This window comes from Acomys russatus, chromosome 7 (assembly GCF_903995435.1).
Source record: "Acomys russatus chromosome 7, mAcoRus1.1, whole genome shotgun sequence".
NCBI lineage: Eukaryota > Metazoa > Chordata > Mammalia > Rodentia > Muridae > Acomys > Acomys russatus.
Window position 1 is genome coordinate 30,410,052 of NC_067143.1, and position 12,901 is coordinate 30,422,952.

A 12,901-nucleotide genomic window follows, 5' to 3' on the forward strand; every position below is an offset into this window, starting at 1 on the left:
GACCTGGGCCTTCCCACATCAGTCACTAATTAAGAAGATGCCCTTACAGGCTTACCTACAGGCAATCTGGTGAAGGAGTTTTCTTAACTGAGGCTACTCTTCACAAATATGTGTAGGTTTGTGTCAAGTTGATAAAAAACCGACCACTGTACCGAATCATGTTGAACTGGAGGCAAGTGGAGAAGAATCCTCCCTCTTTCCCACCCAGCACTTCTGCCAACCCAAGGTCTTCACTTCCATCTCCCTCCTGCTGCAGGAGGCTTCTCCCAGCCCCCTGCCTCCTTCTTAACCTGGCTCTGACCCTGGACCACCTAGCCAGGGCTTCCCTAGCTCCCCTTTCAGAGCCATTCCCTAAAAGGTAAGTCTAGTCTTGACTCCTTGGTAGGCGCTACTTTTTAAACTCCATTTTTTGGGGAGGGGGGGGGTTCCTAAATGCCTCTACCTCCCTTCCAACACCCTAGCCCTAGGCAGGAGAGAAAGAAGGTTAGAAGGGAAATGAGATGCAGACCTCTTTAGACTTAGTTCCGGCGGGCTAGGGTCATCCGGTTCTTTGGGAAAATACCAATCTCAGTCATCAGGGTGTCCAGCAAGCAGTCCAGCATCTGCAAACGCAGAAGCAGGAAGAACCAGCAACCAGCAGCCTTCTTCTTCCTCTGTGCATCTCCTCAAAGCCCTAGAAGCCTTCTCTCTCTCTCTCTCTCTCTCTCTCTCTCTCTCTCTCTCTCTCTCTCTCTCTCTCTCTCTCTCTCTCTCTCCTCTCATAATTCTATCCTCTCTGAGTCCTCAGAATGAAACTATCTCCAGCTGGCAAGAACCATGCCCCGCACCAGGCTGTTATCAGCTGTGGATAAACTAAGGTGGTCCCATATCACACATTTGCGATTAAAACAAAAACATGTTTACATATTGTAACTGCTTTTTTTTTGTTTTTGTTTTTAAGAAATCAAAACTTCCACTGCACTCCTTCTTGGCTAAAGCCACCACGCCGTTGACTCCCCTTTGTCCTTGGAAATGCTCCTTTCCCAGTCAGTGATTCAAAGCTTGCCCACTGAGGTTAACAGCCTTGGTGCTCTGCCTTGATCTCTTCCCCTCTACCCTGCCATACTCATTTGTTTCTTTAGGCCTGGACTCACCAGGTAGCCTAGGATGACCTGGGTTTCAGGCCTGTGCCACCACACTCAGTTTCTTGTGCTGCTGGGATCAAATTCAGAGTTTGATATATGGTATGTGAGCACTCCCAACTGAGCCATCACTAGTTCCAAATTCTTCAGACATGCTTCACTCTCTCCCTTCCTGGCCTTTGAATATACTGTTGCTTCCCCCCAAACTCTTTTTTAACCCCCTCCCCTGAACAAGTGCTCTACTGTTCTTCTCTGAGCCATGGACTCCTCGTACCTGGACTTCATGTGTTCTCCCAACTTGTACGTCCACAGTCACCACAGGCCCAATGCACTACTAAAGTCAGCTGTCAATCATGTCGTCTTCATTAGAATGAGTGCTTAGAAAGGCATGCTTCTGTTGCTTGCTACACACAGGCAGGGCACAATGTACCAGTGTCTGCTCAATATATTTCCTTAGCCACCATCTATTTTGGGGTTGCAAATAGTTCCAGAAATCCAGGGATTTCTTTATGTTCCTTCCCAGCCAATACTTGTCAGCCCCAAGACATAACTACTATTTTTATTCTCTGATCTTTAATTGCTTATGAACAGAATAATATGATATGTCTTCTTTTGTATGTGACTTCTTTTGCTCTGATGTCTGTGGGATTCATCTGTGGCATTACATAGGTCATCCTTTTATTACTGCACAGTATTTCATTTCTTGAAAACTTGAAAGAACAATATGGATAATTCAAGACATTTACAAGCACCTACATATACTCGAGAATTAGGGAGCTGTGCAGGTGCCTTGTATGGTGTATGCTCAGGCAAGAATATGAAATGATGCTGCATTTTTACCTCTGGATAGTCTCTAGGCTTAGTGCAAGCATAAAAGAAAGGCTGTGGTGGTTTGATTGAATAGGAATAGCTCTCGTAGACGCCTGTGTTTGAATGATTGGCCATAGAAAATGGCACTATCAGGAGCTGTGGCCTTGCTGGGGTAGGTGTGGCCTTTGTGGAGGAAGTGTGTCACTCTGGAGGTGGAGCTTTGAGGTCTCCTATGCTCATGCTAAGTTCAGTGTGGCACACAGCCTCCTCCTTCCTGCCTGTGGATCCAGAGGTAGAACTTTCAGGTCCCTCTCAGCACCATGTCTGCCTGCATGCAACCATCCTTCCCACCATGATAATAATGGACTAAACCTCTGAAACTGTAAGCCAGCCACAATGAAATGTTTTCCTTTATTAGGGTTGCCGTGGTCATGGAGTCTTTTTATGGCAATAAATCCTTAAGTAAGACAAAGGCAAAAGTAGAGTCCTAAGTGATCTGCCTAAGTGTTGTTGGATACAACTAGGGATAATCAGATTCAATTTAGTCAATCTCAGAAATATTAATCATATTATCATATAATATCATATAAAGATAATCATGTTATCTCCCACTTGTGATGTATACATTTTATATAGACACATAAAATACTGTATATATATATATATATATGTGACATGAAAGTAGAAATAAAAACTGTATGGAGGAAATTCTAAATGCTCTCTCTATCTCTCTCTCGTATGTGAATTCTAGTTCAAAATTGTAGATGTATATGTTTAAATTGACATTTATTACCATGATGAGGGCAGGGGGAAATTCTTACTTTGTCAGATAATTTTAAAATAATTTTTTAAAAGAAAACAGTTTGAATGGAAATGCCTTTTGTAGGTAATAGCTCCCTCAGGAGCTATCTGCAGATAATTGCTGCTAGGAGAGTGAGAGTCCTATTCCTCAGAGGTGTCACTGATGGAAAGTTGTTCTTGATCTAGTAAATAACCTCTCACCCTGGATCATACAAATGACCTTAATTAAACATAGTGAGTTACTTATGTATAAACCTGTGAGAGGCAATAGACAACCTCAAAAAAATAACCATTAAGACCTCATGGGAACAAGAGGACAGTGGGAGAAGGAAGGTGGAGAAAAGAAGTTTGGGGCACTAGCTTTAAGGTAATTACAAACTTAAGCCAACACCATGGACCTGAATAGTTTTTTTTATTTCTATTTTATCTTATTTGACGTGTATGAGTATATTGTCTGCACATGTCTGCACACTGTATGAGTAGTGAGTGCCCTTAGAGGTCAGTAGAAGGCATCGGGTCCCCTGAAACTGTAGTTACAGGCAGTTGTGAGCTGTCATATGGGTGCTGGGACTTGAACCCTAGTCCTCAGAATACCAGCAAGTGCTCTTAACCTCTGAGCCATCTCTCCAGCCCTGACAATATCTTTTTAAAGAACTAAAATAAAGAGAACAGAAAGAAGACGCTGACACAAGTGTCTGTAAGTAAATAACTGGGTAAATAAATTATTGTAGTAATATTAAGATTGTACTGGAGAAAATAGCTCAAAAAATGAAGCTATATCTTTAGAATATATATAAAAACTAACTCGTAATAGACTAAAGACCTAACTCATATTTGGCAATTATTTCTAGTATACAATCCCAAAAGCCTAGATGATTCAAAAAACTGTATGTATAAATTGTAATTTATTTTATCAATATGCCTGTAGTCCTAGCGTTCAGGGGGCTGAGACAAGAGAATCTCAAGTTCAAGGATAAAGATCCTATCTCAAAAAACAAGGTCTTTGGTGTGTGTGTGTGTGTGTGTGTGTGTGTGTGTGTGTGTGTGTGTGTGTGTGTGTAAGAGAGAAGGAGAGAACATCATGGTCTCTATAGATCTGCTCTGCTCTGTGTTTAAGGGATTTTGACACAGGTATGCAGGGGCTTTAACAGTCTTACTGCACCTATCACAGGACGGTCCTCCATGGAAAGCTTTCCTTCTCATCATATAAAGCCTTTTTAGGACCCCACCCAGCCTGTCACAACTCAATATTCAGTAGATTCCTTGTGTGCCAGGGGCATGAGGGCACTTCTGATCATAAACCGGCACCTGACACCAGGTGCTATTATTCTAGTGTCTTCAGTGTAGTCCCTCTGCCTACAGCAAATCTGGTCTCCAAAACAGCCTCAGTAGATACCCTTAAGGGAGAAAGAAGTAACTTCAACTCTCTGAACTTAGCGTACCTGGTCCTTGGCGCTCCTGGTGACCTCTAATATGTTTTCAGCACCATCTTCAGTGGGTTGTTGCCTGCACAAGATGAATGAATTGTTACCACCTGTTAAACATTACCCAGAATCAGGAACCAACTTGCTGATTTTCAGTCCTCACAATATTTGTATGAGGTCTGTAACATTTGCCAAAAGGTTGTGCAACCTTCCAAAGTGTGGATTACAGTAAGTAGTGGAACCAAGGTCTGGATGCGAAACCAGCAATAGTAACAATTCCCACAATCCATGGTCACCAATGCTAAGAACAGAGTTCTCTCTCTTTCTCTCTCTCTCTCTCTCTCTCTCTCTCTCTCTCTCTCTCTCTCTCTCTCTCTCTCTCTCTCTCTCTCTCTCTCTCTCTCTCCCTCTCTTTCTCTATCTATCTCCTCTTCTCTTCTCTTCTCTTCTCTTCTCTTCTCTTCTCTCTCTCTTTGAGGCAGGGTTTCTCTGTGTAACCTTGGCTGTCCGAGACTGACTTTTTAAACCAGGCTGGCCTCGAACGCACAGAGATCTGCCTTGACTGCTGGGTTTAAAGGTGTGGGCCACCCATGCCCATCTGAACAGCCTTTTCTTTTCTTTAAGTTGATCTTTTTTTTTATTAATTTATTCAGATTACATCTCAATTGTTATCCCATCATTTGTATTCTCCCTTTCCTCCCTCCCTCCTGCCTTCACCCTATTACCTTCCCCTATGTCTATGACGGAGGGGGACCTCCTCTCTCACAATATGGTCATAGGCTATCAAGTCTCATCTTGGAAGCCTGCTTATTCTTTCTTTGAGTGCCATCAGGCCTCCCCACCAAGGGGCAGTGGTAGAATATAGGGCACCAGAGTTCATGTCAGAGTCAGTCCCCACTCTCCACATACCTATGGAGAACGTCCTGTCCATTGGCTAGATCAGAGTAGGGGTTTGATGTTTACTGCTTGTATTGTCCTTGGTTAGTGCAATAGTCTGAGCAGATCCCCCTGGGCCCTGATCCACCCATCACGATGTTCTACTTGTAGGTTTCTAGGACCCTCTGTATCCTCATTCTCCTATATTTTACTTACCTAGAGTCCCATTAGGATGTCCTCATATTTATCCCAATCTCCTGATAAGTGAAGACTTTCATGGGGCATGCTTTTTGGGCTAGTGCCCAATTATAAGTGAGTGTATACCATGTGAGTCTTTCTGGTTCTGGGTTAACTCACTCAGTATGATCACTTCTAGTTCCATCCATTTGTCAACAAATTTGGGGATTTCCTTGTTTTTAATAGGTGAGTAATATTGCATAGTGTAAATGTACCACAGTTTCTTTATCCATTCTTCAACTGAGGGGCATTTGGGCTGTTTCCAGGTTCTGGCTATTGTGAATAAGGCTGCTATGAACATGGTTGAGCATATGTCCTTGTTGTGTGATGGAGCATTTTCTGGTTATATTCCAAGGAGTAGGGTAGTTGGGTCTTGAGGAAGCCTTTTCCCAGTTTTCTGAGAAAGCACTAGATAGATTTCCAAACTGGTTGTACAAGTTTGCATTCCCACCAGCAATGAAGAAATGTTACTCTTTCTCCATATCCTTGCCAGCATGTGCTGTCAGTTGAGTTTTTGATCTTAGCCATTCTGATGGGTGTAAGATGGAATCTCAGAGTTGTTTTGATTTGCATTTCTCTGATGATTAAAGATGTTGAGCATTTCTTTAAGTGTTTCTTGGTCATTCGATATTCCTCTGTTGAGAATTCTTTGTTTAGTTCTGAGCCCCATTTCTTAATTGGGTTATTGGTGGTGTTTTGTTTTGTTTTTTGTTGTTGTTGTTGTTGTTGTTTTTGAGACAGGGTTTCTCTGTGTAGCCTTGGCTGTCCTGGACTCACTTTGTAGACCAGGCTGGCCTCGAACTCACAGCAATCCACCTGCCTCTGCCTCCCAAGTGCTGGGATTAAAGGTGACTGCCGCCATGCCTAGTGGTAGTGTTTAATTTCTTGAGTTCTTTATATATTTTGGATATTAGACCTTTGTCAGATGTAGGGCTGGTGAAGATCTTTTCCCAGTCTGTAGGCTGTCGCTTTGTTCTGTTGACAGTGTCTCCTGCCTTACAGAAGCTTCTCAGCCTCATGAGGTCCCATTTATTAATTGTTGAACTTAAGGCCCAGGCTGTTGGTGTTCTGTTCAGGAAGTTTTAACAGCCTTTTCTTTAAGGGAAAAGAAATGAAATTCTGGTGTCTAACTAAGAATATAAAGAAGATACCAGTTTTTATAGGTTCTTTTGTGAACTACTAAGTCAAGTGCATAAAGAATTTGCTTTCAATTTGAGGCCCATCTCTTACCAAAATTTTACAAGAGAAATAAAATTAGTTTCCACTATTCCTCAAGACTCTAGCACAAACTTCACATACACAATAAGGGTTCCTGTCCCCTTTTCTTCAGGAAACACAAGGACTATTCCATTGCAGCATCTTCCTTTCACAGATTATTATGAAGTGTGGCAATTCACTTCATCAATATGAATATGTCTCAGAAAGCATATTTGTTTTGTCATTTCATTTTTTAAATGGAAGTACAGCAACAACTTAAACTCTTTGCTTAAAAGAGCAAACATTTCTGGGCAGTGGTAGTGTATGCCTTTTGTCGAGAAGTGGTGTGTGTGTGTGTGTGTGTGTGTGTGTCTGTGTATCTGTGTGCATACACCCACACTTACATGTGCTTGCCTGTGGATATGTGCAGAAGGCAGAGATCAACCACAAGTGTCCTTCCTTGCGCACTATGTGCCTTGTTTTGTGAGATAGGGTCTGTCACTGGCCTGGGACTCACTGATCAAGCTAGTCATGCTAGCCTTTGTGCCCCAGGATCTACCTGTCTCTGACTCCTCAGTGCTGGGATTACAAGTGTCAAGATGTCCAGCTTTTGTTGTTATTTGTTTGTTTGTTTTTGCATGGGTTGTTGGTTCAAAATCAGGTCCCTGTGCTTGTTCAGCAAGCTCTTACCATCTGCACATTTTCCCAGTACGTGGTAGTTAGTACTGGAGGGAAATAAAGCCCACCCAATACTACAGGAACACCAAGCAAACTCTAAGGAAAGTGATATACAGATTTTTTTGGTTTGGTTTATTTGTTTGTTTGGGAGAGTTGTGGTTTTTTGTTTGTTTGTTTGTTTTTTATTTTGTTTTCAAGACAAGGTTTTTCTTGTAGTCCTGGTTGTCCTGGACTCGATTTGTATACTAGGCTAGCCTCAAACTCACAGAAATCCACCTGCCTCTGCCTCCTGAGTGCTGGGATTAAAGGCATGCACCACCTCACGTTTAATCAGTAAAAGGAAGGGAATCGCCATGGTCTCTGCTCAGGATATACAGTGTTCCCATCACTGTCTCCTGCTTCCCAGACAGCTAGAGGGGACAGTGACATCCACTCCCTGACAACTGCTGACAGGCTTCCTGTTCACCCTGAATTGCATTGCTGTATAAATGTTGATGATCCAATTATGCTGTCATCGAACAGTGTTGAAATGTCACTGCCCTGGATAAAGAAGCTCTCCACAGTAATGTCCACTCTGGCAACCAGCTTAACAGGTGCCTTTAAATATAGTGCTTCCCATCAAAAGGGAGTCTCTGCATGTTCTTGCTCATCTCAAGCATTGCTTTGCAACAGAGATTGATTTTAGAAGGTTTTCAAAGCCTTGGTGAAGAAAGAACAACTCCTGGAGGCCCCGTTCTGTTTGCCTGGTTGTGAAGGAGGAAGCAGACAGCTCTTCTGGTGGCTGGCAGCCATTCTAAGCCATGGTGAGGACTGGCATCCACAAGAAGGCTTCTACCTTAGCTCCTTCATTCACACCACTGCTCCATTTTATACCTGCTCCTCACCGCATTTCTGCATCATGGAAAGTCTCAGTGACAGTCATGGTGTATCTCCCCATGGCAATGGGTTCCCCATTGGCCGTCTGATCACTGATGTCACATCAGAATCCATCCCGAGGAACTGCTCTCCAGGACACTTCCTGGTACCAAGTGCCACTGCCTACTTTTCCTCCTGAAAGTGGAGCCTTTGCATGTAGAACGCGGGGTACAAGGGTAGGGATGCTTTCAAGGATGAAATAGGGAAGGAAGGAAAGAAAAGTTAAGGGCTTATTATTGTACTAGTCACTCATGGCGACAACTGAACACTAGCCTTGCAGGAGATTTCTGAGGAAACATATAAAATATGACATAGAAGTATTGCCCAAGGAAGAATGAAGCAGTTACATGCCAGCTTTCATCCCACATCAGTCAAAGTTTGTGCTGTGTACTGTTAACTCTTTCTTTATGCTGGTCACTCTATGCATGGGTGTCCAGATGATCAAATGGCGGATTCTCCTGAGTGTCCCTCATCTAGTATGAGAAAAGCCCTGGGGCAAAAAGGGGAACAATGCTCTGTGTAGCTGCAGTGGGGCAGGGTGTAGAGATCCTTGCACACAGCTGATATCTGCACCAATGACCATTAAAGTAGACCAAGAGGATCTGAGGCAGAGTACAAGAGATGTTCACGTAGCACTACCAGATGTCACAGGGACATAAGGAACCACAAGCTCAAAGCCACCATTCATTGCAACCATCTTACTACCTCTGTATTCCAGTAACATGTGCATATAAGGTGACTAGTAAATCAGATTTAATATTATATAGTTATCATATATATATATATATATATATATATATATATATATATATATATATATATATATACACACGCACACATATATATTAGGTAAATGGTGACAGGGCTGAGGATGTAGCTCAACGGTACAGTACTTGCTTAGACTGAGGAAACTGAAGTAAGTACTTGCTTACCCTGACTTCAATTCCAAGAACGGAGATGGAAGAGAGAACAGGAAAGATAGAAAGAACAGATGGCTCATGAACACTGAACAATGGCATAAGAGGTAACAGAAAGGCTGTCAAAAAATAGCCATTATTTCTTATTGGTTTCCCTTAATTTTATCACATCACTCCTCCTCAAGAATAGCACATAAAGGTTGCATCCCTTTCCAGTTGCTTTCAGCTTCTTAAAAGACAGCGTCATGCTAAGAGAGGACTCTGAGGGAACCAGGAGTTGTAAGGTTTACACACATTAAACTTGTCCTGTTTAACACATTTTGGGCATGATTTAGAATACTTTTACTCATTGGCTTATTAAGATTTCCCTCTGAGATTCATTAATGCCCACCCCTGCAGAGGAAGTTAGATAGCAGGCAGTTTAACTATGGATTAAACTAGCATGGTGATCAAACAGAATCTCTATAGATCGGATGTCATTTAGAAGCTAATTTAACTAAGTTTGCATCTCCCACATTAAAAATTTCATAATTCATAGTTGCAAATAGTTATAGTTCATTTTGCATGCTCACTTTCTTTTCCTGGGGGAGATACTCAGTTTGTGGGGAGTCCTGTGGTTTAGTAATAAAAAGTGTGTGCTATGTGAAAAGCTCACGACTGTAAAGCCAGATGTCTGAGCCTTGGCTTGCCCTCACTTTTTGGCATCATAGGATAAAAGGGAAACAGATGACCAGTTAGGTGTCACTGGGTGAACCTCTTGTCCAAAAACGTTTAGGACAAGTTAGTACTTTAAATGCCAGAGCCTGTGGAGGTGTGAACCCTGCCAGTTTGTTTGTTTGTTTGTTTGTTTGTTTGCAAGTAAAGTTTCATAGTTACATTTCCATACAAACATGTCACTGTATTTTGTTCTTATTTCCCCCTACTCACCATTTTCTCTTCTTTGTCCTCCTAAATAGTCCCTCCGTGTGCTTTCATGTCATATATATTTCCTTGCCCTCTCTTATTCCCACCTGCCTCTCTCTTTAACTTCTTTCTTCCCTCTCATCCATCCTTTGGGGACTCCTTCCTCCCTCACTCCATCCCTTTGTGTCAGCCACCAATACCCAGAGTCACTCTATACCTGGGGACCATTGGTCATGCTGACCTGGGAGTCAGGTATGCAGTCGGTCTTCATTCTGCTTCCTGTCCACCACTGCAGAGTCCCCACTCCCACACCCAGCTCTGTAGTAGACCACCTACAGGGGCCATCCTTCCCTCTCTGACTTCACTGCCTGGAAAGCGCACAGCTCATCATGGCAGACCCAGCTTTCCTCCTTCCTGTGGATCCTCTCATCCCCACCCTTCTAGCACATCCCCATCCCTTTGTGTCAGCTCCTAATTCATAGAAACATGTTCTATCTTGGACCCTCAGTGGCCACACCTAGCAGAGGTGTCAGAAGTATCTTCTCCCAGGCAACCCACACCTACCACACTCTCCTAAGATCCAAAGATGGCAACAGATACCAAGGAATGGAACACCCACCCTACAAAGACAAGAACGGATATCAACACCTAGAATTACAAACATCTCAAACTCAGATGCCTAGACCCCAGTGTAAAAACATGACCAATAACATCCAGGACAATATATCTCCACCAGAACCCAGCAACCTTACCACAGTAGGCCCTGAGAAACCCAGTAGGGCTGACACAAGAACTTGAGAATAGCTATTAAGAATATGTTCAAAGACCTTAAAGAAGATATGAATAAATCCATTAATGAAGTACATGAAAACACAGAGTGGAAGGAACTGAGGAAAACAGTTCAAGGCATGAAAGTGAAAATAGAATCACTAAAGAAAACCCAAGCTGAAGTAAAACTAGAAATTAAAAATTTAGGAAGTCAAACAAAAACCTCAGCGGTAAGCCTCACCAACAGAATGCAAGAGATGAAAAAGAGAATATCAGGCAATGAAAAATCGAAGAAACTGTTAAATCTAAAAGAAATCCAGACACAAAACATCCAGGATATCAAGGATACTGTGAAAAGACCTAATTTTCAAATAATAGGAATAGAGAAAGAAGAAACCCAGATCTAAAGAACAAAAATATTTTCTTTTTTTAATTTGAATTTTAATTTTGTATGCATTGGTGTTTTGTTTGTACATATGTCTGTAGGAGGATGTCAGATCCCTTGCAACTAGAGTCACAGACAACTGTGAGCTGCCGTATGGGTGCTGAGAATTGAACCTGTGTCCTGTGGAAGAGCAGGCAGTACTCTTAACTGCTGAGCCATCTCTCCGGCCCCCCAAAAGTATTTTTAACAAAACCATAGAATAAAATTTCCCCAACCTAAAGAAGGAAGTTTCAAGGTACAAGAGGCATAAAGAACACCAAATAGACTGGACCTATAAGAAATTAACCACAACACATAAGAATCAAATCACTAAATGTACAAAGACTCTTAAAAGCTGCAAGGGGAAAAGACAAGTAACATATAAACACAGACCCATTATAACAACATATCAGAATATACTGTATGGAAAAAGTGCTTTCAAAAAATGCACTAAGACTTTATAAACTACTAAGGGGAGGGTAAAAAGCTTATCCTAGGATGGATATCCCAGGCAAAACCAATCAGAGAGAAAAGGGAGTCAGGGAAGGGTGAAGGACTCGGAAAGCCTATGAAAAGTTTGAATAGAGCATGGTGGGAGATTTGAGCTCTGACTTCCTTTCTAAAAACACAGGCACACACACACCACATACACACACACACACACACACACACACACACATACACCTTGCTCCAAGTAAAAATGCCACTTATACTTATGTGTTGTAGTTATGGTCAGTATTTGCTTTTGTAAAATGCTCTTCAGCTAGGTGTGATGGCATATGTCTGTAGTCTCACCACTTTTGGGGGCTGAGACAAGAAGATCAGAGTTCAAAGCCAGCCTGGACAACATAGCAACCCTCATCAAAATAATTAATAATATAAAAGTGTTATTCTATTAAAAACTACATGTCTTCCATGGTTATTTTTGTTAGCATACAAAGCAATATGTTTTATTATGATATTTCCATACACAATTTATGTCAGTTGATTCTTATCCCTGACTCCTCTCCATCTCCTGACCCCGTATAACCTCTTACTCCACACACCCCTTTTTAATTTCATGTTGCATGTACTCTATTCTCCTGCTTTTCTGACACTTCTTTTCCCTTAGGATGCTGTCTTTTGTTTTTATTTTTATTTTTTATGTGTATGAATGTTTTGCCTGCATATATGTCTGCATACCATGTACATGCTATGCCTATGAAGGCCAAAAGAAGGTCTCAGACAACTTGGAACACAGACTGTTGTGAGCTGCCAAGTGGGTTGGGGAACCAAACCCAGGTCCTCTCTGTGAACAGCAAATGCTGCTAACCATTGAACCCCCTCTCCAGTCTCCTGCAATCTCCTGTATAGTTTTATAACCTATACTCACACTCGTATCCACATATGTATACATATGTAACAATCAAAAGCCTAAGATCTACATATGATAGAGAACACAGTATTTGTCTTTCTGAGTCCAGGTTATATCATTTAATATAATAATTTTTGCATCCACCTATTTTCCTGCAAATTTCATAATTTTATTCACTTATGGTTAGATAAAAATTTCACTATTTATATGTCCCATTTTTTCAGCATCTATTCATCTGGGCTGGTACTATCTCCTTGTAATTGTGAATAGAGCATCAGTGAATACAGATGTGCAGATGTCTTTACAGTAGGAAACGTCCCTTAGGTACATATGATAACTCTGTTTTTAATTTTTTGAGAAACAGCCATACTGATTTTAGTCTATGTGCCCACAAGCAGGGAGTAAATGTTCCCCTTCCCCAATACCCTTACCACTCACTACTCATTATTGTTTGATTCATTGATTATAGCCATTCT